Source organism: Acipenser ruthenus, chromosome 19, assembly GCF_902713425.1.
Source record: "Acipenser ruthenus chromosome 19, fAciRut3.2 maternal haplotype, whole genome shotgun sequence".
NCBI classification, from domain to species: Eukaryota; Metazoa; Chordata; class Actinopteri; order Acipenseriformes; family Acipenseridae; genus Acipenser; species Acipenser ruthenus.
This window is the reverse complement of record NC_081207.1, coordinates 5,024,372-5,051,106: the sequence shown is the minus strand read 5'-3', so window position 1 is coordinate 5,051,106 and position 26,735 is coordinate 5,024,372. Positions and strand designations below refer to the sequence as shown.

Below are 26,735 nucleotides of genomic sequence, written 5' to 3'. Positions count from 1 at the left end.
CTTTTGGGTTCAGCAATTTACTGTGGGTGTTTGAGCTCCAAATTATCATGCTACCCCTGTTTGAACCTGTTCAGTAACTTTCACAGCAAGGCATTATCAAATTGATATAGGACCACTTCTAATAATAATAATAATAATAATAATAATAATAATAATAATAATAATAATACAGTATTCTGCAATCAATATGGATTTAAACCTCCAACATTGTCTAAAGAGTTAATTTGAGGTCCAAATCCAATTGACAGTGTTCTATAACTTTAGACATTCTTTCTGGGGTCTCTTGGAGATCCTTTCAATCAAGGCTGACTTAAGCACTACCTATAGTAATACCTCCTGGCCCGAGGTGGGTAGAGTGAAAGTCTAGTTTAACAAAAGCAGAATGACAGGCTATCCAAGTCCTCCCAGTAGTAAAACGCTTGTTTCAAATTTATTATTATTATTATTATTTATTTCTTAGCAGACGCCCTTATCCAGGGCGACTTACAATCGTAAGCAAAAACATTTCAAGCGTTACAATACTACTTGATTACAAAACCCTGCCTGCCAGCTGGCAGAGCTGCAACCTTGATGCCATTTGAAATCCAGCGGAATTACAGTTAACAGCAGTTCTCAAAACAACCCTGTTTCACCAGGAGTGACCAGTTCATAAATTCTGCTGGATACTAGTAAATTCATTTCCACTGGAGAGAGCTGAGGCTGTGTCAATCACCACAATTGGCTGGTGGAATGGAAATTAAAAACTGTGTAAAATTTCACGAGAGAGCGGTGTTGTCAGACAGCGCAAAGTGTGTGGAATTTCAGAGTTTAATAAAGCTGACATTCAGCATGTGGAACCCCAACAGTGGAGGGCCTGTGTCTGTGAAAATCAGTGTGCTTCACTGTAATTATGGCTTAATTGCTCACTAGTCCTGGCTAATTTTAGCAATTTGCCCACCGAGACCTGAGAAGGATCAGATTTTATGTGACTTTGTCTTTCTCAATCAGAGTTCGAAGAACAACACAGCCTTGATTGAGTGGGTGCAAAAATGGGAGCTTTCGCTAATGTAAATAAAATAAATCAACCAATAAAACATCACTATCATGCCATTATCTCCCATTGAGCACTAAATCTATTTTAATTTAGCCCATGTTTGTGTGATTTAAAATTCTTGTAAAACAACCTAATAAATATGTATTCCCTTGAGGTATGTCATGCTGTTAAACAGTCCCATGTTTATTCGCTGGCAGTGAGAGAGTATTCATTTTTTCTTAGCTGTTCTCTGAGATAGCAGTGAAAAGGACAGGACCTCCGTGTTAGGTAACCCACTCTGTGTAACTTCATTCCTGCCACCCAAAGCCCCAGAAACGAAAAAGAAGGCGGTCAGGTCACAGATTGAGATGCAGTCCTGGCTTAGTCTTATTAAATGGGCCGGGTAACCTGTGGGAATTAAGTGCTGCACAAGAAGCTAATGAGGAGGCATCATGCGGTAGAGCAGCTGCAAGTGAAGTGTGAACAGAGGTTGCTGAGAACTCTTCCTGGGTTCGATGTTTGGAAAACAGCATAAATACAGGGATATCACACTGAGGTAACGGATTTTAGGTCTGTGGCATGTTTTTGTGTTTCCCGCATGGAGCAGATCTGTGTTATCTATTTTAAGGTTGGCTGGTTTTTCACCTGCCAAGAATTTCAGGCCAAGTGAGACGTTGAATGATCAAGGCATCCCAAGTTGACTAAATAATACAACACTCCTTCCTCATGGAGACTAAACTGTGTCAATACAAAGCACATTTTATTTGACCCAGGTTACTGTGAAATATGGATTAAAAACATTAACGGTTTTGAGGGACAGTTAGAACCTAGGTTGGATGCAAATGGCTATTTAACATCAGACTATAGCTCCCATGGCTCTACAGCGCCACCATGTAAAACACAATAAATACTAACCTTTACAAGTATTTAGATAACTGTTATTAATATTATTCAAGTTTTAAAACAAAAATGAAATTATAATGCTTGTGAACATGTTTGTTATATATATTATGTCTTTTAAAATAAAATAAATGTCACATTTTACATCTGAGTTAAAATACTAATTTTCACATAACAAAGGGCAAGCACAAGGAACAGTATATATTTTGTGGTGTTTTTCAAGACAGTATCACATTCGCTAAAGGTCTGGTCAACAGTCATACTATTAAGGTCCTCGTGTTTATAGCTCCCAGTTTGGTTTTAAAGAGTTTGCAATTCTGCAACACACAGTTTCAGGTTTTTGTCACAGCAGGCCTGTTTTCTATCCATAAATCTCACAGCCAAGTTTTTTTAACGTGATCTCTGGAGCCAAAATAGGATTGAGACTGTTAAATGTTAATTTTCTGTAGAAAATTATATATATATATATATATATATATATATATATATATATATATATATATATATATATATATATATTAAACAAGGAAAAGTGAAAGGATTGGAATATTGGCATGGGTTTTCTTCAGTTTCCATGGCTCCAGGGATATTTACATTACTTTTTTGTTCATTTTCCTTCACTGTAAATCTTTTTTTTTTCTTGCAAACATATAGAAGGTGTTTACATAGAATTAACTCATTGAATCCTGTCAAAGTGAACCTGTCTCATAGAATGCTAAGTTTTTGTAGGGACTGTATTGATTAAGGCAACTGGTATGACAGGTTGGGAAAATGCATTATTTAAGCAACCTATTACTGACATATTACTTTTGTCAATAACGAGGTAATATAACGAGTTAGATTTTTAATGGGAGTAATAATATTACAGTTACTTTCCACTCGTCTCGTTACCTTTTCTCTGTTATACTACCTACATTGGTGGTCTTTTCTTTTTTTAAAGCCAAAGTACATTTTTGTCCAGTTGTAACCATAAACGTGAACTGCTCTTTCTTGTATTTATTGTATCAGTCAGCACTACACGCCGTCAAAACGTAAACACTAACAACTCAGCTTACGGCAGTGGGTGCGTTGTTAAATTCACCGCTTCATGCACCGATGTAAAGCGGATTCACCAAACCGTTGTTAAATTCATCAGGAGTTGCTCAACGAACTGCTGTTAAATTCACCGGTGCGTCACTGCTGAAGCTGCGGATTCACCGGGGTTGAGAGTCGGTGAACTGCAGCAAAACCAAAATGGCCCCTACCACTGTGAAGGTTTGTCTTGTACAGAGATACTATTATCAGTGTAATTGTAGATTCAGATAAGCCAAATCTTTTGAAAATGGGTATGGCGTTGTGTATTTTTAAGAAATATATAATAGCACTAATAAACATATTGATAAACAATATCGCATTTGCCAATTTATCCAGAGTAGCCGACTGAGCTGGTGACGTACAAGAATTCAATATGAGAGAGAGAACAGATTATTTTTTTATCGTGTATGTTATTTGGCCTTTTATGCTTCAAACAAACATATGTTACAAAGTTGCGAAAAGTGTGCGAACTGTATTTGAAAGTGTATCCATTTAATATATTCATATTTATAAATACTGCAGGCTAGCTGCTTTCTACATTTTAATGTAACAACAAGCTAGCTCCTAATTAGTCGGTTAAAGACAACTAAAACTTCATCCCAATAAGCTTTCAGCTCGCACAGGTCAACCACAGCCTTGCATGCCACAGCAGCAACCTTTCTATTATTATTATTATCAGCTATGTTGATTCACGAAACTGTTGTTAAATTCCCCGCACCGATGAGCACCAAGTGATGTCACTCCCGACTCAGCGATGCAGAGCACCAATCAATTTAACAACGCACCTAGTCCCTAACTTCTATTTTCCTTGAGCACATGGAAACCCTGAACACAGCTTTTTATTATTATTATTTTCACTTCTTATGACTTGCATGTATTGTAACGATTACAATTTACTATTTGCTATATCCAGTCAATTAAGATTGTTTGTTTGTTATACTACAAACATTTTAATTACCAGACATACAGTTAAGTAGTAAACAATAGTCACAGCAGCTGTTTCGCAGGACAAGACAAGAGAAAGAAATATAACGAGTAATATAACACGCTACTTTTTTTATTAAGTAATAAGTAGGGAGTTTTTTCTGAAGAAATGAGTAAGATGTATAAAGGTACTCTCTTTTAGTAATGTGTCCAACACTGATGACCAGTATCAAAAAACATGCAGAACAATACATCAGCTACTAGACAATCTCTGACCCAGGGGTGGCTGCTCTTCACTAACAGGTTTATTTTGTATGTATTTCAGTTCAATGTAGTCTTAGTATTGGCATTCACCACTCAAGAAAGAAGTGCAATCCAGCAGTTTTTCTATTCAGTGAGTATTGGGTCTGTGAGGTAATTGGGTAATTAACCCCTCATTAGTCATTCAACATTCTTAATAAATAGATAACATTTGAGGATTTGTAAGACGGATCGCTCAGTATTTTTTTATTTATTTGAAGACGACACCATTATTTGAGTGCAGTGAAAATTGGTCAACCCTGCTTGTTCTTAATGTATTGGTCTGTCCCAAAATTTGCTGGAGGATAATGGGCTTAATTTATAGTTACCATATATCAAAATGTATCATCAATTTATAATTAATAGACGTTTGTGTGGAGTGTGGAGAACCGCAAGTCTCATGTTTGATGAGGAAGGCTTGAGGCTTTCTTTTCTACAAGTGCAGCCAAGTAACGTATCAGACAAGGTCATGTTAGTTCATCAGTTGCCTTCTGCTTATTACTTGCATAAACATACCTTTGTTTTTTCCCCCCTTTTGCACACGTTTATGTTGATTTTGTGGTTTCCAAAATTGGATTCTGGCTCCAGCAGGCTTGTGTTTCCATGGTTACCACAGGTCTTATCTGCTACTGGTTTTTGGAACATAAACAACAAGGCCTTTCACTTGACATTCCCTTTACTTGCCAAGACTCTGCCACATAAAGAAGTACAAAATATATGTGTGAGTAAAAAATAAAAAGAATCTAGTAATTAATTGTGTCCATCCCTTTTCTTTCAGGTTCTGAAACCTTGGAGTTTTGCATCAATCATTGGGCTTTTGAATCAACAATAACGGGTCTGACAGTTGTGAGCTACATCAGGTAAGATGAAGCCATCCTGGCACCCTGTAATATTTTATTTCTAAAGTTTCCATCTTAATCTTAGCATTCTGCAACATAAAGGAAGGACCCTGTGCTTCCTGTTTGTTTTTTTCTGTAATTCATAAGCTTCCCTGATTAAGTAGCAGCTTCAGATGCAGGATATTAAAAGTATGGTATGGTTGTTTAAATCTCTGTATTTAATTTGCTTATATGTACTTTGGAACAAGCTTAAGGACTAAAAAACAAATTCATCATAACATTGTTATTGATTGGGATTAATTACCAATCTCATCAGGGTTTAAAATAAACATAGTAATAGAGAGTTTATTATATGATGTATTTTTGCCTCTCTGAAGTTGATACACTGTGTGTATGCATGCGTGGTCCCAGTCACATGGAAGCACTCTGCCTAAAGATGAGCGGATGCTGCTGGTCACATGTTTTCCACTGGAGCCTACATGTCTCAGGGCTTTCTCCGCTTGGCGCTTTCGAAGAATAAATCACAACTTTGGGGACATTTGCATCATGCAGTCTAAAATGCCTGGAAGTTTTTAATAAACAAGTTAGATTCTGATTTTGAGAAAAAAATGCAAAAACATTTCTGTCTCTCAACTGAGTTTTATGTAAATATGGTTTTGAAAGGCAAATTATCAGATAATAACATGTATTTAAATAGTAATTAGCAGAATCAGCTATACAGTAGAACTGTGTCTGGTATTACTTTGGAGGTCAACAACATGACCATTACCATTCCATTAAAGAGGGTGAGGAGAAGTGCATACATTAATTGAAGGAATTACACTATGCAGTAGAAACATGGGGCAGCTTTCAGGCAGCTTTTTATGGCATCAACAGAAGCAACAAGCTGATGGAGACATTTAAAAGAAATGTTCTGCTTCTAGAAAAAAAAGCTGCTCTATATAAAAAAAAAAACTGTTGCTAATATACCTTTACCCAAGGGATAATTGCTGGAAAATGTATCCTGCAAGTAGGTGAGACAAAAAAAGTTGCCTTGTTTTTCATGGCTTTAGACAACGAATAACCAGTTGAATCAAACCTAAAACTGATAAAACATAAGGACTGCCCTCTGAGCCTTGGACCCCAACCTTCATGCTGGGTGTGGAATTGGATTGCGACCAAAGCCTACTAAGAGACGGTGGGAGGCTGACCTGTTTCAACCCAGGGGGAGGTGGTGTTGGTTAGAAGGTAGAGAGCTTTGAAGCTCAATCCCAGCTCCCTCCAGTGCTTTAAAGTATAAGGATTGAATATTTGACATAATCACATATGGTACAATGAAATGTTATGGGGGCTGTAAGCTTGTTTGGGTCTTTGGTGGTGGTGTTGTACCTTGTAACACACCCTGAAATAAATCCTAGCAATGCCACTGTCTTCGTATGGCTTACAAATGCCCATATCCATTGAAACATGTATTTTTATACAGCTTTGTGATCCGTAGTGTAAATTAATTTGAACAAAGTTACATTTCTGTTACTTATTCTACAAAGCTTTTAAGGGTTCAGCACAGGGATATCCACAAGGGTTAAACAATCAATGTTGTACTTTTTGAAACGCTCCTTTCTTAGTCTCATACAGTCCAACATCTACAGAAGTTCCAATTTGCCAAAATCCCAGTCACGGCCCATTTCCTGTGTGGTGCTTGCCTTAAATAATGCACTTAAAATACAATAAACAAAACAACAAAATGGCTGGTTAAATGGGCCTTACAAATAATAAACAACCCATTTAATCAATAATTATGTTGTTTTATGCTATAATTGTGGTCATTTCAAGGTAACTATTCCCCTAAAAGCCTCTGCAGCCTTAGAAAGGAAGTTTTAATAGCTCTAGATAATGGTGATCAATTTGAGGGTGGAGTGATCCATTAACTAGATGATAACAAAGTGCTATAGTTGTGCTAAAGTTCCTTGGACGTACTGTATACAGTAGGTACCATACCTTGGTACATAGAATATATCTATATTTAAAACGGAAAGGAGTTACTTGTTAGCCCTTAATTATTCAAAATACTAAAATCATTGTCCGCTAATAACTTGACATTATACCACTGTGGTCCGTGTTCTTAAATCCAACTGAGTTCTTAATTTTGCTCTTTGGAAGAAAGTTAAGAAAAACTGCTATTCACAAAATAGTTTTTTGAAGATGTAAACAATAACTTCAGGCCGGTTAAGTATTTATGTTTTGTTTTGTTTTTCCAATATTACACACAATCAGTCCTAAAGTTACAGTTACAGCAATAATGTAACAAGAGTTTTCAACATACCTTTAAAATGTACATTTTGGTGACACAGGATGTGATTTGCGTTGGCACCAGCACCTGTCTTTTTTAAATAGCCATCTGGTATCACAGGATGATGTACCAACTTGGAATCTTTATAGAACAAGAGGATCAGTCAATTCCATTGTTGTATCATTTATAACAAACCTCAATTCTAACACAAATTCATAATGAACCAGCAGACACTTGTTTAAAAAGTCCTCTATTGTATCATTAGATTCTTTAGCATTGCCATGTCTTGTCGGTCCCTCGCTAATGCATCATTTTCTAAGACTGTTCAATGCCCCCCCTGTGGCACCACAGGACAACTCTGTTTAGCTTGTGATAATGTGCTAACGCTTGTACCCTCAGTATAATTTATCTCCTGCATCTTCATTTGTCAAAGTCACAGCATGAGGTTGGAAACAAAATTGGCTGCTGTTTTGTTTTGTTTGTCTCTTTTTTTTCTTCTTCTTTTGCTTCGCTTAAGCTGTAAAACAGCTGATGACTCAAGGTGGTCAGAGAACAGGAAATATGTGCTTTACCTTTTTAGTTTGAGTTTTACATTTGTATAATGTTTGGTAAGATTGAATCAGAAACAGAAACATAATGGAAGCTCTGTTCACTAATTGCACTATATGATCAGATACGGATTTGAACATGAAGAGAAGGGCTTTTACTAAAAATTCGGAATGCGGCCAACTTTATAAAAGGGTAAACACATCAAAGACACTGAGAAATAAATGTATTTTAGTATTTCTAGATTTACCTTTATTGAGTGTTTTTATTTTTCTAGTTGTAGAGGAAATACCAGAACAGATACTTACATTGTAATAGTTGTAATTTAATTTATTTTAATATTTCAAAAAAGGATAACCTAACATTAAACGTCTCTGGTATTGTATGTCACTTTTTATAACCAATATTGACACATATCAAAAAAAATATCTACTGAATAGACCTTCTTGACAAGAGTCCTTTCACTGCTGACAACAGTCAATTTTACAGTGGACAAAGTGTCTTTAAACGTACCTTTGTAGTGTTGTTCATGTTTTTTTCTTCAACCAGCATAACCCACTCTTCAACAAGTATCACAATCTGCTTAAACTAGTATCACCAAAATACTAGCTTTGATTAGCAGCTTTTATAAACAACACTTCTTGACAGTGCTGGAATTTCAAACAGGGATAGCTGGAGAGAGTGTGTGGGGAGAGAATGGGAAGAGCAATGCTGAGGCCAGCCCTGCACCTGAATCCATGACAGGATGGATTGCTGGTTTCAACGTGCTGATACCGCTACAGTCTCTGAATCCATTCTTACATGTGGGGTGGGTTGGAGAATGCCAAGTCCTCTGCCCCATGGGTCAGACCCAGACCCAAGCAGTAATTCAATTGTCAGCATGCATTAAGAGGGCTACGATAAAGAAACCACTCTGGGCTGAGAGATAGAGCTCAAAAGCAAACATTCCCTGTGGCTCTTGCTGTCTGTTCAGGGGGGCTTATTTCCCTTAACTTTTAAAGAAAGCCATATGCTTTATCTTTAGCTCAGAATAAAATATGCAAACTGTGCTGTGTGTACAGCACTTCACATGCAGTGGACCAAGGGACTGCTTTTTGTTTTGTCGGTTTAATTTTCTGACAGAATAGAAAGGTGTGTCTTTGAAGAAAAATAATAAATTGTCAGTTCAAAAGTAAGATTTGAAACATGCCCCGTATTAACAAAACATTTAACTTGCGCTACATTTAAAAACAGTTCAAGTAGTCTTTAAATAAATTACACAAAGTCAATCTAGAAACTTATTCAGTACATCAATTCCCTTCAGTTAACTGAGAGTAGATTGTAAACTGCTTTACTTTATCTTGACAACTGGGACTGCTTTACTACAATCAGGGGGCCGTGGAAAAGGACAAAATTAACTTGTCATTTCACTCACCGCTTGCTTTAATTAGCATGTTTTATTGCTACTCCCTTATCATCGACTTCATTTTTAATACCGGAGAGGGCATTATTTTACAGCGCTTTTGTATACATAACTAACTCTAATCTACAGTTCCTCAGCTCTACCCCATTTTTTACTTGTCGTTCAATAGAATTTATCATCCCTCCTCCACATTATCTGTCATTGAGCCTGTCTCCAAAGTTTCTACAGCATCAAATTCATGGTTGGCTCACCCAGTCTGTTATTAAAGACATTTTGAGCTATCGCCACAGGGAATAATAATCTGTCATGATGTTATTATTATTATTATTATTATTATTATTATTATTATTATTATTATTATTATTATTATTATTTAATCTCAATTTTTCTGGTTGCAATGTATCAACGAACTAGTCCCTCACTTCCAAAACTGACAGCATTTGAGTTGTTTTATACCAAATAGATTGATGGTTTGGGATGCAATGGGTCTGGAAAATCAAGTTTCTCCATTTTTGCTGCATATGTCATGTTGGGATTACTGTAAAACACTGGATGTCATGAATGTTTTACTTGGCAAAATTTTAATAGATTTAATCTGCAAAGAAACTTGCTCTATCTCTACTGTAGATGGTTTCGTTAAACGATTCCCTTTTCCTTCTTGTAAATTTATAGCAAACAACATGCTGACAAGAGCAAAACCTGTTTTTATCTTGGATTCATCTATAGAAACAGGTAATATGAGTGAATAGACAGATATTCAATTATGTAGCGTGGAATAACTTTTTCGTATTCAACACTGCTGACAAAATATATATTTTCTCAAATGCACTGTTGCAAATAATACTATTGCATTGCTAAGCAGAAGCTTCTCTTCCTACTGTAATTGTGTAATAGATTGCTACTGTAAATAGATTGTTATATAGCCATTCAAACAAAAACAAACTGGTAATATACAGTAGTTTATATATAAAGAAAAATACACCTATTAATAATTCTCCTGGATCACCCAGCACACTGTTACAGTGATAATACTTGTTTTCTGTCAACGAGGCCGTGTGAAAACAAATTAGGTAGATGATTAATGAATGTGAAAAACAGCTTGTGGATTGTCTACCATGATGTGTTTCGCAGTGTGAAAACCCCCCAGCCCTCCGAGCTGACATTTACCATTTTTATATCAACAATTCCACTCCCCAGACTCTCATCATTTCGAATGCTGGGCTTCTATAACTCTCTGCCATTATTACTATCACTACATTTAAGAGACTTTCTCCCAATTTTGCGGTAATTGTAGATGTTAAAACAAAAAAATAAGAAAAAAAAATACTGCCCATACTGTACAGGGAATACATAAAGGCTCTTGGATTGGATTTACTGTGTATGTTTACACCTTGTAAGACAATCTCCAAAGCCCTAATACAGTGCATTTTTATTCAGAAAAACAATGCCCTCAAAAGCTCTTGTCACATAAAAATGAAGCAGCGCACCCCGAACCAAAACGAATCAGTACATCAGAAAATCGAGATGGGTTCATTTGTTTATGTATTGTGTCTCCATTGGCTTAAGATCAATTGAATGTGACACATATCATGCAATTTTTGGCCACTTTCACCTAAGATGGAATATATATTTGAACTGCAGTGTACAAAAAGTTGTTTTTGTTTTGTTTTTTGGATGTACAAAAAAGGTCTAAATTATTTCAGAATCTTTTATTTCAGGACATTTCGGGCAAAAGCCCTTCTTCAAATGGTTAGAAAAAAAAGTAAACGCAGTGCAGTAAAAAGTGTCCTATATTTCTGCATACATAGGAAAAAATCTAATATTGCAAATCTAATTCCCAACTAAAGCCAAATGTCTTACGTCATTTTAACATTTAAGAGTGTTTAAAACATTATTCTTGCACCCGGTCCAGGTTTAGAATGAACCACCTAGTACCGCACTTCATTTGTGTGTCTCTGGAAACTATCTCGTTTCAACAAGAAGGTACATCTTTCCAGTAAGTACCACGTACCAGTGCAGTGAGTGCCTGTACAGTGAAAGCAATGTCAGAGAATGAAAACAAACAGTGGAGTAAAGCACTAGCTAAGGCGTTCTTTAAGTGATATAAGTTTAAAAGAAAAGTCAGTGTCTCTTTATGTATAGTGTGGATGATTAACAGCCTGTGGTAGGATATCGTGTGTGGCGGAGATGTGAATACCATATTTCCCAAGGTGGGCATATATTACAAGCCTTTATAAACAGTCTACTTTACAAGATTCAATAAACAATTGCCTGTATTTAATAGAGAATAGACTCCCTTAGACCACAGCCATAGTTATTCAGTTAAATTGAATTATTAAATTAAAATTGGTATACAATGCTCCTGTATGGTAATAATTTCCATGCAATAGAATCTTAAAAATTATAAGCTATATAATATTTAGGCTGCTGTAGTTTGTATGAAGGGACCGCACCAGCACTAGGGTGTGAAGTATATGTTGACAGATGTCTTCAAAATGACAGCAGCTGTGTGTCAACACCATCAGTGTCGACATTTGACTGCCATGTATATTTACTATTGCCCGTGAAGGTTTACTTCTTGCAAATTTGTTCTGTGCAAATATACAAGACTATAGCGATATAAAGAGGACAAGCTTCTCGACACCGCGTTTCACTTAAAATACTCACAAAGGCAGCATTCAGTCGTTGGACTTTAATACTATATTCACGGGGCGTCTTTAAGGGCTGAGATTAGTAGACAGACAGAACAGACATGACTCTCACTACTCGAAGAACCGTGAGGAGCTTCCTCGGAGGTTTGGGAGCAAGATACCCATGAGAGCAAGAGGTTCCGGTATGGTTGGAACTGTAGAACATATAACACATGGAGAGCCCCTTTACTGCTCGGAGGACCACATTCTAGTGCCCTGGGGAGACGCGGCTACCCATAGGGACGGAAAGGTCGCAGACCTGGAATAAGAAAGATTTAGACAGCGCCGGCACCAGGTGGCGACCTCGTGGTTGAGGTTGAGCCGGTGTCCAGTGCCTGGTCATGTGCCCCGAAGGAACCTGTGAATAGGGGGCAGTTTAGAGGCCAGAGGTAAGACATATAGCTGGCTAGAAGAGAACGATTAGGATAGAGGGCCCACGTAGGGGCAAAAAGCGCATAAGCTGCGAATGTACAGTGTGTGGGCAGGGGTCCCCTCTGGTTCCTGAGAGAACCTCTGCCATGTAGGCGTCACTGCCGAACATGAGGCAGGGGGAGTGAGCTCACTACCCCCCAGAGGGAGCCCTGTGCATTGAAGAATAGGAGGATGAGGGAGGAGGAGGAAAAAAACAAACGAAAGACATAGACCGGAATTAGAATCGTGCTTATATAGGTGAATATAGATTGACAGATAAGATAGCCAAAGAGAAGCTCCCACTCTGCCCACCCGGGACTGACGAATCGGCGGGGCGCAGCTCAGGTGCCAGGCTTTAAGACAGAGCTCGGGAGTAGAGGCAGAACCGCGCTGCCCGAGCTACGCGTGGCCGCTTTCATCTGGACTAACAGGAGGACTGGATTGAGACAGGATTGAGGTAGGAAATGGAGATCGTAGTGAGAGAGGGGCCCTCTGCGACCCCCCCCCCCCCCCCCCCCCCCCCGAATTTTTGCCTTAAGGCTGACATTGATGGAGCATGTCCCCATTTTAAAGTTGCAGTGTATAGAACTTTAACACTTTTAAATAGAATGCATTACTACATTATACATTCTGGTGTAGACTTCTGAGAACTCCTTGTTTTATAAGTAAGCAAACTGACAGGTAACCCGAGAGGTCATTTTTTACTTCAGTCAATTTATATTTTCAACATGAGCTTACAGTGTAGAGAAACGACCACCGGATCAAAATTAAACAATTCAAACGCATCATAAAAATGGGTTCCCTCTTTGTTGTCATATTTTCTGGCTTCTGTGTTATATACATATTTGTGAAAGTGCCAATTACAGAGGCCATTATTTGTACGTTGTTCAATACCAAATACATAGTCATGACGTGTTCTCAACAGGTATGATCTGAACTGGGATTATTATAATTAGTCTGAGCCAACAGGCGCCGAAAAAGTATACAGAAAGAAAAATGTCATGAATGAAACCCAAGCTGCAAAGTAGTTAATGGCATTTTATATAACTGTTAAGTAATTATTGAATACATAAAGCCTCTTTATAACATTCTTGCAGTGTGCATTGGGACATATAGAGCAAAGAAAAATTGTTCAAGTGCAGCCAAAATCTACATTTCCATTTGGCAAACTGGGTAAGGTTATTCAAAACCCGCAGCTTGAATTGGGTTACAAACATGACTGACTAGCCTACTCTGGCTCCAGCAGCTCTTTTTATAGGTAAATCGCTTTTCTGACTGCAAAATAATTTATGTGCATAATACTGCACTTCTTTCTATGTCATTTTACTCCTGTTAAGACCAGAATACACTCTATGAGTGATTCTGGATGGATTACAGATGCAAGTTAATTATGAGATGCTCTTCTGAAAAGTTTAGCATCACAAACCGTCAATGTGAAGTATTGTAGTGTCCAGGGCAGGAATATGCTCTTCCGCTGCTGTGACTGTAATTGAGTCCCTCACAGAAGTACAATCCTGAAGTGGTTCCCACCTGCTTGATATTACAGAGGGTTTCCTGCCTCTGGTCTACAGCCAACCATCCAACATCAAGGTCAAAGATCGCATTCATGCATCACGTTTTTGTTGACCACACCGAAGTCTTCAAAGATATGCTTGAGCAGTGAGCCCTGGTTATCCCATACTGTAGCAGTCAGCTGTGTTTCATATCAGCCTGTTTTCTATCTTATGCTACAAGATGTGATCGCTCAACAGACATGTCAAGACAGAGGAAGCTGCAGCCACATTGTGTAACTCACCCTGCATGCCTCTACTATGACATATCCTTTAATAACAAAATGAAATAAATATGTACATGATTTGTTCATCATGCTGGCAGGTTTAGTAGAAAAAGGGGTTGTCTTAAAACTATTTGCCAAAACCTATATTTAAACGTCTAAGGAATAGTAAATAAGGCATTACATAGAAGGTGTAGTGTCCCCTACATTTTGAAATAGTTGCTACATATTTAAATGGTTGTTTTCAGCCCTGTGAATGTTATCTGTAAAAAAAAAAGTTATCTGGAAAACATTACCTACAGTATACAAGCCCAGCTAGAATATTTATTCTGGTGTAAGTATTAGAAGGCTTATACATATGTTTGACTCGCATAGTAAGCAGGTTTTGTCAAGTTATGTTCTTCCAGCTAAAAGGCCATTGGTCCTCGTTCTGAAGACATGGTAACATTTTTGTCAGTGCTGTTTTTTTTTTGTGTTTTTTTTCTTCTTGTTTACCCTGTAGGGCTTCTACGATTAAATTGTTAAATTTGGAGTTTCAAAATTAACTGTTATATAATGAATATTTAACAATATTCAATTACGTTAAATAAATAAATAAATAAATAAATAAATGATCAGTGATGTTTATCGCAATTTTGGAGTAACGATCAGCTCGACGTATAGCGGGTATGCATGTTGTGGTAAGTAAATACATTTATTATTATTATTATTATTATGTTTTAGGCAGGGATTTCCGCATTGTGTGTTTGATAGTGAAGGTTAGGTGGTACAGTATTACCAAGATGTAATGCGTGCTGCAGCTGTCACTGAATACAAAAAAACGTTTTTTGTAAACTCGTGTCTACTTTATATAGATTACATTCCAAAGTACTGTAACCTGTTTGAAATAAATATTTTAGTATAACCTCATACATTACTCATAACAGTAAATTAACAACTACTTCATGCAACTTATTATATACGGTACAGGTAAACTTTATTGCTTTCAGTTTGCCTTTGCCTTCACACTGGTTTCAGAATAGGTGTATACTCATAGCACTGTATCTGCATTTTATTCTAAAACTAGAAACAGGTCCATTTGTAGTCCCTGCTTCCCTCTGGTCACCACATAATAAAATAATTGTTATAATTGTTTAGTGTACCATAGGGCCTTTCCACGTCGTACCACAGTGCATGCAAGGGTTCTGCATTTGAAAAAACACATTTAGGCGCTGCAAAATCTTATAAAGAACTCATAGCTGCTGCTTTTTCAAGTGTGTTGTATTTTCTTGCAGTACTTTACTGTAGTCTCCGATTTCTCCTTCCTCAAAAGTTTAATAATTAACTCATAAGATCGGGATCAGGTGATGTTTGCTGATAGAAGATTAGCAATTAGAAGATTACTGTACTTCCTCTGCCAGTTCAAGACTGTTGCTCCAATTGAATGAGGGATATCTAAGCACCAGAATTAACCTTGTGTAAACTGTGCTAAACCTGTCTGTGGTCACAAACCTTTACCTACTCAGCGCCTTTCACTCTTAATAGGATAAGAGTAACAATACCATGCTTAAGAAATCAAAGTTAACCCAGTAAATCTCAGTTCATTAAAACCACAGAGGCAGCAATGTAATCAATGGTGCGGTAAATGAACAATGTAAAATGAAAAAATAAATGAATTAATCTTACAGTGAACCACAGTCTACACTACAAAATAACCAACACAATATTTACATTGGCAACAGGATTTGAGTATAAAGTAGTGATATGAAGAACTGACAATGATTGCAAAAAGAATGCATTGCAAATGTAAGGACTGGGCAGGTCAATGCAACATCAACTTGAAGTTGGTAGTCTCATTGTATGGATCTGATGTTTGCTGAACATTTTTCGCTAACCCTTTTTTTTATTACTTTATACATGGATTACTACAGTATATGTTAACAACCATTAAATAAAAAAAAAAAAACCCAATGAACATAACTAGTTGTTAACAGTCAATAAAGTTGACTACACAATCCAATTGCAAAAATTCCTTTTCCAACCCATTTTGTGACTTTATTCAAGCACACATTAACCGTACATAAAAGCACTTTGAAATCCTAGCAATATGAGTTGCATTATGAAAGTATTTTATTTGTATTATTTTTTTTATTGCACAATAATGGTGACATAAAGGCCATGCATTCCTTCATGAAATAACAGCATACAAATAAAGTCTACTCTTTAACATATGAATACTATTAACAAGACGAACAGTACGTCTGCAACATGTACCTATGAAAACGAAGTTAATAATCTGTTGATGCTGAGCAATCCTATTGAGAAGTATTAGCGTGACTGTCCATTCATCTATTCAGAGGTGAAGGTGCACCTATCTCGTAATGCCATCTGTGAATATTTGTTTTAAAAAAATAATACCGCTATTAAAAAAAATAATAATAATAAGTGGCAGAGTGGCTCTAACATGAATGAATAGGGCTCTCAGTTTTAAACAAAGGTATATGAAACAGGCACAGCGAGTTGAGTGTGCAGTGAGCCACTGGAGCCATGAAAGAGTGTAGTGTTGGGTGTCTGCAGCACGCATCAGGCAGTAAACTGATACGGTAGCTTTAACGCCTAATGCAGAAATATTTATTTGAGGGTGGGGCAAAACTTTCTGTTTTTTTTACAAAGATTATTTTTTTGCAAAGTTACCTACTGCCACCACTTGATCAGATCATGTTTGGCAGAGCATGTGTGATTCACAGTAAATGTCAAATAAAACAGGCTATGGATTTGATTCATTTTATTGTCATTAATGTCAATTTAAATGTGATAGCAAATACATGACTTAATTTTAAATTAATGTTATTGAAGCTAAGGTTTTAAAACAAACATCCTTCTTCTACAATTTTGAATGATCATACATTAACATTTTCAATTATTTGTTGTAAATTAATTGCTACAGATTTGTGCAACAGAAAAGATATTTTTTATTAAGTAGAAAATACAGCAAAGTTACAATTTGACCAATTACAGTCATGTATAAACTAGTACACAATTTATTACTGAATTCATACAAATGTATCAGTTGTTTATATAAAACCTTTAATCGCAATTAATTAAACAGAGGGATTTATTTTAAAGCGTGTCCTTATACTGTATAATATACAGTATGTTTCTTATATCTAAAAATAGACTAAAAAAAGAAATAAAATGAGAATAACTAAAGCAATAAAATAATATTTTCATACTGTACTGTACACGTCTGCAGGCTTGATTACTGGGAAGTAACACAAATATACAATGACAATTTTCAGTAGCATTTACCTTCCTTTGGTTCATTTACTGTTAAAATACTATATTGAGTTCAGCTCAGAAAAAAAAAGCAGAAGTAAAATGCACGTATTTATAAAGTTAATTCTAGCCAGGAAATACTTTATTTTAAACCGGTGAAACAGCTTAATTACTTGTGCGAGGCTGTGTTGCCGTGGCAGCACACTTCACTCGGGGAACGGGGCCTAATTCTATATGAAGCGTATTCAGCCACGGCCCTCCTTCACCGCAGGCCTATGGGATGTTTATTTGTACAGATGCAGTAAATCCCAACTGTTGGGGAGAGCTGTTGCCGGGACATGAGGCCTGCCTTGCTCCAATGATAATTTGTGGTTTTGCAAATGTTCCACGGCCACAAAGAGATCTCAGAGCTGTTTCTGCCCAGCAGTTCCATTACAAATAAGCCAGGACCCCTGTTCAGGAGAAGGACATATTTTAACCTTATTTTGGAAAATTTATCCTGGCACTCATTTGGATCCCTTTTTTATATGTATGTTTATTAAACCCTTAAAAAAATATATACATGAGTAAATGGATATTAAAAACTAATTTTAAATCTCCTTTTTTATTTTCCTTTTTTTTTTTTTTTGGAATCGGTGGAGAAATATGTTCAACATTTTTTGATAGACATTTTTGACTGCTCCAAAATTGACAAGTCATAATTTTAACGCAAATTGTATTTTTCTTGTTATTTAATAACAGTGAATATAGCTGACAATACTACACAATTGTGTAGTAGTCATCAATTTGAATCCACTTCTATAACAATTTGAAACGCATTAGAACAGGGCAGTCCAAAGGAAGACCCTTGAGCTAATGTAAATGGAACACTGAGCTTCATAAAGTATCTCTTTTGGTTTTGAGGTTGGACAATCTGTAGGTTTTTGGTAAAAGCAAGTCAGAAGGCAAAAACACATGATGTTTTGTGTGTGTGTGTGTGTGTGTGTGAATCATATGAATCAGTGTGAGTTCAGTTTGTTTTAAAAGCTCTTTAAGTACTCACTAGTCATGCTCTTTCAGACACAATGGTTTGGCAAGTCTGCATTGGAAATGATTAACTAGCTGTATCACACTCTTGGAGCCACTGTAAGGAGAGGCAGGCACTGGAGGTAGAAATCTAGAAGCAGGTACTGTGTGAGTCCTTGTAAATAGTCTGGTATCTGCATACACATTCATTTCAAGTTCCCAAAAACCAGATCAACTGGAGATTCAGATCTGACATTTCAAGTTTGGCTATAATGAACAAATCCTGTGTCGTAAATTCAGGAGACCAAGACAATGTATGTAACAAGTGAAATGAGTTTGATGAACCTGGGACGGCAACCTCCCTAATAGTGGTCCTTGGTGGTGCTATGTGGCCTGTACTTTGCCTGACTGGAGACAGTAGAAATTATCTTTACTTTCTTCATACAAAAATGGTGCAAACTCCGCACTGGAGCAAAAGCTAAATCAATTGCAAAGTTCCAATAAATAATACATTTTTTGCAGCATATAAACTCTTAAAAATACATCGGTAGTCGCTAGTGTCTCTATATTGCTGCCGCTTGGTCTCCCTCCTTTTTAGCCAAGTGTTTAACACAGATTACAAAAAAAAAAGATTGGGAAGGGAAAATCAGCTAAATGGAAGCTGGTCTGACATATATCATGATAGTTAATTTGCACACATGAAGATACATGGAGACGCTTACTTTTACGAGTGGACAGTTTTATGACATAATGCTATAAATGTGACTGAAACCAGAGCAGCCAAGTGAAAGCTAATTGACTTCAAAGGGAGCTGCTTGTATTATTAATGACGCTGTTCGCTGTTTCTGCTGCTTTGTTTAATTTCGGAGACTTAACCTCCTGTCTCTCTAACTGAGATCTCCTGAATCTGCTGTCCATAAAAGCAAGCTTATCAACTATTTGTTTTACTCTCTGGAAACAAAGTCAGCAACATCAAGCCTTTTTAACTTTTCAAGTCAATCCTGCTTCTTAAAATACAGCATTGCAGACAGGAAATTGTACAGGGTGCTATGTGATACAAGCTGTTATCCACCTTTGCCATGCGTGGGCTTTCTGACCGATCATATTTTGAGTGAGGTGAAAAAATCACCTTGTGTCTTATAATGCCTAAAAGCTATACTTTAAAAATATATGCCGTAGTTAAATAAGAATAATGTAACAGTATAGCTAACCTCAGTGTGAAGTCATTTCGATCTGATACAAACTACATTATATGATAAAAACCATCTGATACAAAAAACATAAAAAGGATATGAGTTCCAAAGGGGTGACACAATCGTGTGTGTGTGTATGTAATGGTTCTGCAAAGAGATCTATTCAGAAATATTTGTTTTTATATAATGATTTCTTAGTATGGTGTGTTTTTTTTTTTTTTTTAGTAGTGGTATGTTTTTTTTTTATTTTGGTTTTGTTTTTTTGCAATTAATAAATCTGTATATAATACTATTACAAAAAAAAAGAAAAAAAGAAACTAAAAACACACAGAATCATTACAATTTCTGTAAGTCCTAAATCTAACCCTAACCATAATCATGTATTCTTAAAACAGGGGCTTTCTGCCTCGTAATTACCAGTATAAAAGCATTTACATGTAGCTGATCTGAGTTACTTGAAATATGGTTATATGAAAATGTGGTTGAGAGGTGGCGTCTCCTTGGAAACAAGATGCTGCATCTCATGCTAAGTTTACACCTGCACACCCGAGCCGAGCCGGTGCCAAGTCGAGCCAGCCTGTTATGGCTCGGGCAGCTTGAGTTGCGTTTACACTAGAGAAAGGCGAGCCGAGCTGAGAGACGTCACGCATAATGAACGTGCTGAATCGATTACATTAAATGTCAGCAAAAATAGAACAAAGCATTAATTTAATATAATCTGTTTTTACCATGGAATTGTTGTATTATTATATTATTATTATAGCGGAGAATTATTATGGGGGTGGGGGGCTTGTAATACATACCTAAACAAAGGAAGCAAAGATGGGGGACCACATAAGGTATACATAATAACGCGCCTCGGATATAACGCTCCTACAGCATGTCCCCCAATTCCCTATACAAGTGCAATATTTCTACAGTAAATACAGTACCGGTGTTCAAACTGTAAACAACCTATCGGTGTAACTTCCATTTCTGTCTCTCCCTATTGATACAGTATCTGAACTGGAGAAAAGCTGCGCTGGCACTTTATAACACAGATATAATATATAATTCAGCATTCGTTTTATAACTAAATAAATATTAGGTCTGTAACGTGGTTATCTTTCCTAATCTATTAACTTTTTTTGCTGTGAGAGGAGCTGCAGCTTTCTCCGGGAGACAAGACGCTTCAGCCCCGTTCCGGCAGCCGAACCCGGGGTGAGCCCATTCCCTCTTCCCCTCTTCCCCTCTTCCCCTCTTCCCCTCTCCCGACCCGCTCTCCTCGCATTTTGTTAGTTTGCTTGTCTGTCGCTTCGAACTGAACTCCCGACTGCCGTTTAGCCAGGCTACTGTTCATCAACTGCCGATTAAAATGATCCTCGAGTGGGAATGTTACCTTTTTTTTTTTTTTTGCAAAAAATATAGCATTGATTACATTGTGCTTTATGCATGGTTAATTAACGGAAAGTTACATTTTTTATTCACTATATGCGTATTATAGAGAGGGAATTATTTTATTTAGTATTTTAGTCAGATGTGTGTTGTTATGTGTCCTGCGGAATAAAGGTAAGGAGATAAGAAAACATTTACCGGTTGTGGTGCTAGGGGTTGCCACTTTTTCTTGTAATGGCTTGAGCGTGATGACGAAATGCAGTAACCCCGCCCACAGCCTGAGGTGGCGTCTCCTTGGAAACAAGATGCTGCATCTCAGAGACTGGATGTGCAAAATTAACAAATAAACAAACAAAAACTGCCAGCGCTCCACACCAAAATTAAAATGCAAATGCAGTAACAGATTAAGATAATATTTTAAGTAAAGCAGATGAAGGTTGTTTAAGGAATTGTGTCTGGGCTGTTCAGAACATTATAAAGCGGTTGCTTCTTAATGTTTTTTTTCTCAGCCGACGTACGTTCCTAAACAGTAATTTTACAAGTATTTGCTCCCAGAGAAGAGCTGGTCATATTCTTGATTCAGTTATTACTACAAGTCTATCGGTTGCAAATCTCCAAGCTCTCGATTTAACAATTTCTGATCATTTGGCCAGTTTGTTTAATTTGGATTTACCAGTGCCTGCAGTAAAAGTCAAGAGCACTGTTAAATTTCGCAATGTGAATTCTATTAATCCGATCGCCTTTGCTGACAGTTTGTCTTCTACTCCATTTTACGACGATCAGACTCGGGTGCTGGCGGATATGGTGGAGTCTTATAATACAAACCTGTGCGATGTGCTTGATATCCTGGCCCCTGAGAAAACACGTTTGTTTCCTATACCCATTGTTCTCCATGGTATAATGATCAGTTACGCTCCATGAAAACTGCCGGGTGTAGGCCTGAACGCAGGTGGAGGGATACTGGCCTAACTGTTCATTTTGAACTATGGAGGGAGCATAAAGCTGTATATAGGAATGCTGTAAACTCATCCAGATTGCTGTTTTATTCTAATCTCATTAGAGAGGGCTCTGCTAATCCCAGGCATCTCTTCCCGACAATAACATCATACATTGTAGTTTCTGCCCCGCTTGCCATTTTGCCCCCTAATATATTGGCTTTTAACGGTACCTGTTTGTTCTGTTTTGCTGAGGTTACTTCTTCAAGGCTGCCTGAAATAGTCGCTAAAATGAAGCCTACCACTTGCTCCCTAGATCCAGTCCCTACACCAGTCATTGTGTCACATTTTTCAGTTCTCAGCCCGGCGGTGACTGACATCATCAACGAGTCACTGAATTCGGCATTCAAATATGCTGTTGTGACTCCTTTGTTAAAAAAAAAAAAAAAAACCTTGACGTAGATATTCTTTGTAATTATAGGCCCATCTCTAATCTCCCCTTTCTGTCTAAAATCCTAGAATGCGTGGTGGCTCAGCAGCTACAGAGTCATCTATCGGAATGCAATATTTATTAACCTTTGCAGTCAGGTTTTAGATCAAGACACAGCACTGAAACAGCCCTTGTTAAGGTTGTTAATGATCTGTCCATGGCCGCTGACTCAGGTGCACTGACCATTCTGGTCCTATTAGAGCTTAGTGCTGCATTCGATACCGTAAACCACGCCATTCTAATTAACCGCTTGGAATGTTATTACTGGCATTGTCTTACAGTGGTTCCGATCTTACTTGTCAGATCATAAGTAGTGTGTTTCTATAGGCAGCTATACATCTGCCCCTAGTCCGGTATCTACAGGTGTGCCACAGGGCTCTATTTTAGGACCCTTACTTTTTAATATCTATATGCTGCCACTTGGACAGATCATACGTCGTCATGGTGTGAGTTTTCACTCATATGCAGATGACACACAATTATATTTTAAGACTACACCTGATACAAATGTGGCCGTTTTGGCTCTTGATAATTGTCTGACTGAGATTAAAACTTGGATGTGGCAAAACTTCCTACAATTAAATAGCGATAAAACCGAAGTAATGCTACTTGGCTTTCCTCAACAACTTAGAAATTTAGACTGTTTTAGCATAGTGATCGATGGGCTTGAAGTTAAATCTAGCTCTGTAGTTAGGAATCTTGGTGTGGTCTTTGAACCTAGCCTTACTTTCAAGTCAAATATCCGCAATGTCACCAATGTATCCTTTTTTCACCTTCGTAACATTGCTCGTCTGCACCCTATGCTGTCTGTGCCTGATGCAGAAAGGCTAGTTCACGCCTTTTGTTTCTTCCCAGTTCGATTATTGCAATGTGTTGTTTCCAGGTGTCTCCAAAGCTGCTATTAGCAGGCTACAATATCTTCAGAATTCCCTGCTTGCATTTTAACTGGCACTAAACTGGGTGCCCATATTACACCGGTTCTTGCTTCTTTGCACTGGTTGCCCGTTGAGAGCAGGATTGATTTTAAAATACTGTTGTTAACCTATGAGGCTCTGAACGGTTTGGCTCAATGTTACATTGCTGAATTGCTTATATGTTACACACCTGTACATAATCTACGTTCTTAATCCTCGGGTTTACTGGCAATACCCAAAAATAAGCTTCGCTCCATGGGCGATGGGGCTTTTGCCGCTATGCGCCAAAACTTTGGAACTACCTTCCTCAATCTATCAGGGATGCTAAGACCGTTGATGCTTTCAAAAAAAAGTTAAAGACACACTTTGACGATCAGGCATTTTTATCATGATTTGGTTTTTGATTTGTGTAATCTCTTTTTATATTACGTGAACTCTTAATATGCTGTATGTACTGTATAGATGGTTCTCTGTGTTTTTTTGTGTTTGTACAGCACTTTGAGATGCGTGCATTTAGGCGCTTTATAAAATAAAGATTATTATATTGTTATTATTGCTCTCATCTGCCAGTGTTGCATGCCCTGAGGAGCTCTCTCTAACTCAGCTGCCGATTCTCGCTTAATACCCTTTCAGATTCTCTTTACTTTTAGTTGTGAAATCCATAGTGCCTTATTCATAAGACGGTAATATAAGTGTAGCGTGGTCTTTTGAATTTACAGGGCATGTTAATACTTTATGAATATAGTCCACTGTCAGATATTTACTAGATTCTTGTTGGTTACTGGCATCAGGTTTAAAACCTTTCAAATCACTACAGCTGCAGTTTTTTAAAAAGGGTACAGAAAAACACACCTGTTTTTACTTACCCTTATAATAACGCAGTCAATGAATAATTCGTTTACCATCCATATTGTGGCCTACAGTAGTTTGTATTGTGCCCATTGAGTCCTTAAATAATAGAACACAGGTAACTAGTAAATTTTAATAAAGCTGCATCATAAAAAGAAGATGTCCAATTCTTTACCGGTTTCATTACCCTGTACCTATCTTCTCTTACAGAAGACCATACATCTAGAAAAAGTGGGGCCTTTCTGCTTGGCACAGATATGAGAAAACTTTGATTTGAATGAATGTGTTAGCGTGACCATCTTTGTCGTTCCCTTTTATTAACCCCTTGTTATTTTATAAATCCATATAACTTCAGACTGCTGTCAAGCCCACTTTTACTCAAATCTTACTGGGAGGTAGTGTTGCTGACAAGCATGCTCTGTGTACCATAATTCAGCTTCTTCTCTTAGATTTTGGCAGGTTTCCATGGAAACTGAATGTAACAGGAAAACGAAATCATATTTTTGAGGGTTATAGAAACTCTTGTTTATTTTTGCAAATTATTTCAAATTAACACTTAAAAAAAAATGACAGCCTGTAAAATTGCCACAATCTGCCTCGTTTTTTAAACTGCTGCCAGTCTGTGTAGAATCAATACAGCGAGAGTTAACTCTGACACTGAGGCTGTTGTCATTCTCTGCAACCATTTGTGTTACATGAGTGGTGTTGTTGAGCGGACTGACTAGAGCTATTAGTACTTGCTGTATATCTCTTCCAACATGTACTGTACAATATGCTTTTCTTATTTTAACATCTATAAAAAAAAACTCAGGTTGTCAATTTGTCCGGTACTAACCCTTACTGGTTATACTATGTATTTATAATAGTTTCCCATACCTCTCTGGGCTTTAGAATGCTTACCTGTGCTTTACCATGCTTTAACTATGCTTTATTACACTTTGCTATGCAAGGTTAGGGTTAGGCTTATGTGTAGATAGTAAGTGCTGCAAACTGAGGTTGTTTTAGTGGGTTGCTCCAGTTAATGTAAAATTGATATGGCAAATCCCAGCACAACAGTGAAGCAGGCATTCTAGAAATGGATTATTGAGCAATTCCCCACAGCTGGTTTACAATGACCTTAGGCCACTGTGTGGTCATGACATTCTGGCCAAAATCATCTGAAAAGTGGCCATCACTCTAATGAATTTCCTGGAAAAGTCCCTCTGTCCACTGAGCATGTTTACAGAACCTGGAAAAGCAGAGATAATTTAGAATTGGAACAAGGTCAGCTGGTGATCCTCAAACCCATTCTGCTCTAACAGGAACTGCCGTGTCAAAGGTTAGTGGCACAACTCGGCTTTATCAAAGTCATGTTTATTTTCAGTCTAAGGCAAGCAATGTACAATAATAAAGAGTCTAAAAGAAGCACGGAAAGATTGTCTGGACCTCAGTGACACGTTGGAGATGTCAGGAGGAAACGGCACCCTTCTGGTGTCGCATTAAAAAATTACAAGGCTTGTCCTCTGAAAAAGCATACAACCTTTCACCTCTGGGACCTGCACTGAAATCTGCTTAATGCTGAGATGACTGACAGTCATGATGAGAGTCCTGGTAGCTTAGCCAAATTCAATAATCCACCTCCCAAAACACAATCCCTAGCCTACTGTATTATCTTTTTCATGGGGGAATATGGAGCAATATATTAACTGGATTCTATTCACACATCAGCAAAGTCAATTAAGCCTTTATCAAAGACATGCCCTATGGATATATGTATGTATGTATTTTATTTGAGCATAGTTATCTACATTACCCACTGAAGTGTAACACTTTATTTACAGGGATGTCCTGACAATGTATAGAGGTTGATTTTTAGCCAGGGTATGGAGAGCTTAACTGTATCAGAACTGTAAGGGAATTGGTCCAGAGCACCATGCAAATTCATACACCCGTCATCAAACAGTAAGACTTATATATTAAAAAATTATTATAATTGTATCGTACTGTATCATATTGACAGGCTCGCTCAAGATTCTGTCAGATCTACTAAAACGTTTAGATGATTTAAAAAGGGCCCATTGTGTACCAAGGGCATCACACAACTAAGAATGTACAGGAGTCTTTTAAGCCAATGTCAGTTAATGTCACCTGGATAACATGTTAGCATTTTCAGTGCCAATTTTACTGTTGTTTTTAATGTAATAGTAGTTCTGATTGTCCAGGCTAGATGCAAGGTGCTTTATTTGTACATACCCCTGCCTTGCCTTGACAAAGAGTCATTTGCTGAAGTAAATCCCATTTTATCACCGGCCCTGCAAACATTTATAAATTTCACTTTGATAAAATGAAAAGAAGTAGGAGAAAAAAAAAAAAAGTTGTTTAAAAAGCGGGACTCCATCTGTGTCATCTTGTTTATTTGAGCATTTTATAAATCGGTACAAGTTGAAAAGAAAAGACACCGCAGCGGCAGACAGGATTCTTAGCATTCCTCTCTCCTGAAGCGATCTGTCAAATACATTCTCTTCTCCCTCACAGCCACTCTCCTTTTATCCTAGAGAGGTGATTGTATAAACATCGACTTTATTAGTAATATCAAATGA

At 37.3% G+C, this 26,735-nt stretch overlaps 1 long non-coding RNA gene across 1 annotated transcript in view; it reads left to right on the top strand.

Moving 5' to 3' along the window:
* Positions 1 to 1,429: 1,429 nt before the first annotated feature.
* Positions 1,430 to 26,735, top strand: part of LOC131698739 (uncharacterized) — a 45,023-nt gene continuing 19,717 nt past the window's right edge. The window contains exons 1-2 of the long non-coding RNA XR_009307750.1: positions 1,430 to 1,568; positions 4,989 to 5,070. This is a non-coding gene — a long non-coding RNA (uncharacterized LOC131698739). The remainder of the gene's footprint in view (positions 1,569 to 4,988; positions 5,071 to 26,735) is intronic.